The sequence below is a fragment of the Mus pahari genome, chromosome 1, assembly GCF_900095145.1.
Source record: "Mus pahari chromosome 1, PAHARI_EIJ_v1.1, whole genome shotgun sequence".
NCBI classification, from domain to species: Eukaryota; Metazoa; Chordata; class Mammalia; order Rodentia; family Muridae; genus Mus; species Mus pahari.
This window is the reverse complement of record NC_034590.1, coordinates 96754360-96757639: the sequence shown is the minus strand read 5'-3', so window position 1 is coordinate 96757639 and position 3280 is coordinate 96754360.

Below are 3280 nucleotides of genomic sequence, written 5' to 3'. Positions count from 1 at the left end.
TTTTTTTTTTTTTTGTTTTATATGTATGAGTATTTTGCCTGCATGCATGTGTGTGCACCACATGTGTGCCTGGGGCCGATGCCTGTCAGAAGAGGATGGCCGATCCCTTGGAGCAGTTGTGAGCCATCAATCATGAAGGTTCTGGAAACCAAACACACTTCCTCTGCAGGAGCAACAAGCCCTCTTCACTGAGCCCTCTCTCCAGCCCCTTAGAAGCTCTTATTGGTTCCTTTTCTAGACTGCATTTGACAGTAGAAAAGGAGAGAAAAGTGGCCGGAGGCTTCCTCTGTGCCAGTCCTCTACTTAACTTCGGCAGCGTTAAAGGTTGGCAATAAGGCAGCACCCATGTCTGCCTTGGGGACAGGCTGGACACACACGTGATGGCCACAGGTGACAGAGGGAACAGTGCCACCTGGAAATAAAAAGACTGGCCCAATGAGTAAGATCACTGGCTGCTCTTCCAGAGGACCCGAGTTCACTTCTCAGCACCCATGTGGCAGCTCACAGTTGTCTGTAACTCCAGTTCCAGGGGATCTGATGCCCTTTGCTGGCCTCTGTGGATGCAGCATTGAAAAGCCATTGCCCCTGGGGTTTGCTTTGGAGTCATGGCCACTTAGCCTTGAAGTGATCTCTGGGAAATATCAGTAATTGTTTTCTGGGATGTATAGGGTTGCTCTTTCTTGGGAATTTCAGGTCTTTAGCATAACCTCAGTCATAAGACACTGGTGGAAAATCTGGGATTCTTAAAATGACTGCGTTTGCTTAGGTAATGGTTCCTTAAGACAATTCCTAGGTCTGATAAGATATTTTGGTATGCAGGAATCGCCTTGTTAAACTGCCGTTTGTGCAAGAATCAGTAAAAGGTGCCTCTGCAAAGCTGCTACTGTTCATTCAGAACTGACCCCTCCTGCCGAGAAGCCTAAACCCATCTGTCAGTGTCTCTTGATTGTCCCATGGAACCACATGGGCACCAGGCACATGAATGGTACACAGACATGCAAACAAAACTCTGATTTTTTTTTTCTTTAACAAACAGGTTGTCTGGGTGGTGGCGCCCGCCTTTGATCCCAGCATTCAGGGAGGCAGAGATAGACAGATCTCTGGGTTCAAGGCCAGCCTGGTCTACAGAGTTCCAGGACAGCCAGAGCCACACACAGAGAAACCCTGTCTTGAAAAGCAAACAACAACAACAAACAAACAAACCCACAAATAAACAGGTGCTGGAGGAGAAAGAGAGATACAGTAAGGGCAGGAGAAAAGATGGTGCTTGTGAGAGGATGGCGGACAGAACAGAGGGGAAACTGCACAACAGCTGGAGACAGGGCACTGCCTCCTTCTTTCCTTCATTTTCTGGGTAGCACTACATGCTGGCATACCTCAGCCTGAACCAGTGAGTTCCAGAACAGCCATGGATGTTACACAGAGAAACCCTACCTCAAAACCAGTCCTCTACCCTACACCCACAAAAATATATCTCACTGTATAGCCCAGGCTGGCCACAAACTCTTACTGCAGTGCTGCGATTACACATGTGTGTCACTGCTGTGGGTTATCCACCAGACTGTTCAGACACTGGTTTAAGACAATAAAATGTCTTCATTACCTGGCCAGCAACTACACTGGGTGTTCAGGATCCCAGTGTAGCCCTGAGCCTTTCTCAGGGTGAGCTTTCAAGAAAACATGTCCTGGGCTGACATACTTCAATTAACAAGAACAGTTAGCTATCAGCGGAACTAAAGAAGCCAAAGAAGAGAAAGCTTAGTACAGCCGAGCAGTGGTGGCGCACACCTTTAATCCCAGCACTTGGGAGGCAGAAGCAGGTGGATTTCTGAGTTCGAGGCCAGCCTGGTCTACAGAGTGAGTTCCAGGACAGCCAGGGCTACACAGAGAAACCCTGTCTCGAAAAACCAAAAAAAGAAAAAAGAAAAAAAAAAAGAAAAGAAAAGAAAAGAAAAGAAAAGAAAAGAAAAGAAAAGAATACTCACCTGCCTCTACCTCTTAAGTGCTGGGACTAAAGGCAGGGCCCACCATGCCCAGCACCGATCTTTTCACAGTGTTTTTAGTTTTGGTTGGGAGGCAGTGTGGAGGATCAAGGCCTAAGCAGGCCCTCCATGCTTCCTCATGGCACGCATAGGTACAGCACAGCCTTCCAAAGCAAACTATGGAGTTTGAAGTCTGGTGCTACTAACTTAGCAATTGTTTAAGTGTCTGACCTTCTCGGTTTCCTTCTCTGTAAAGCAGGGATGACCATAATATTACCTACCTCCTAAAGGTTGCATTGGTTAGATATGTGAAGTGCTGAGTCTGGCTGCCACAATCCTGTCCATTCCCCAGGCTCATCTTTCCCAGGAGTCATTCTTGTGCCCTTATAACAAACTGCACCCACTTAGTAAAGTGGTCTCCTTTTTTGTTTTGTGTTGCTGAGACAGGGTCTCAAGTAGCCCAGGCTGGCCTTAAGTTTTCTCAGTATAGCTGAGGCTCACCTTGGACTTCTGATCCTCCTGTCTCAGCCTCCCAGATGATAAGGATTACAAGCATGCACCACACTTGCTTCAGATTCCCTTGCTTGGTTTAAACCAGTTCAGAATTGTGTCTGCTGCTTGTACTCCGCGTGAACTGCTAACAATTTCTATTGTGTAAGCAGCCCGCAACACACCCGCGCCTCTGAACTGCCCTCACTTTTGTCATTATCACAAATAAAACTGTGATGGCAACAAGATATCTTCATGTCTGTCTCTTTAGATAAATGTACTAGCTTGCCAGAGACACCTATCTGTACTTAGCAGGAACTCACTACACGGTTGGGTTTTACTTACGAATTTGGTGCTAGAGTTTGACCCAAGGCTCCCTTGCCTGCAAACCTCTACCACTAAGCTACACCCAGCCTCCTCTCCGATCTTAGCACTCGGGAGGCAGAGGCAGGTGGATCTCTGTGAGTTCGAGGCTAGCCTGGTCTACAGAGTAAGTCCCAGGATAGCCATGACTATACAGTGAAACTATATCACAAACAACTTTGCTCCTCTTGTAGAGGGATCAGGGTTTGGTACTTCAGAACCACTGATAACTCTGGTTCCAGGGGATTCGACATCTCTGACCTTTGCTAACAACCGCACTCATGTGCACACACCCAATGCACATACCCGGACACACGCACACATAATTTTCTTTGTAGTTCTTTTTTTTTTTTTTTTTTAAATATTTACTTATTTATTTTATGTATGCGAGTACACTCTTGCTTTTTTCAGACACACCAGAAGAGGGCATCAGACCCCATTACAGA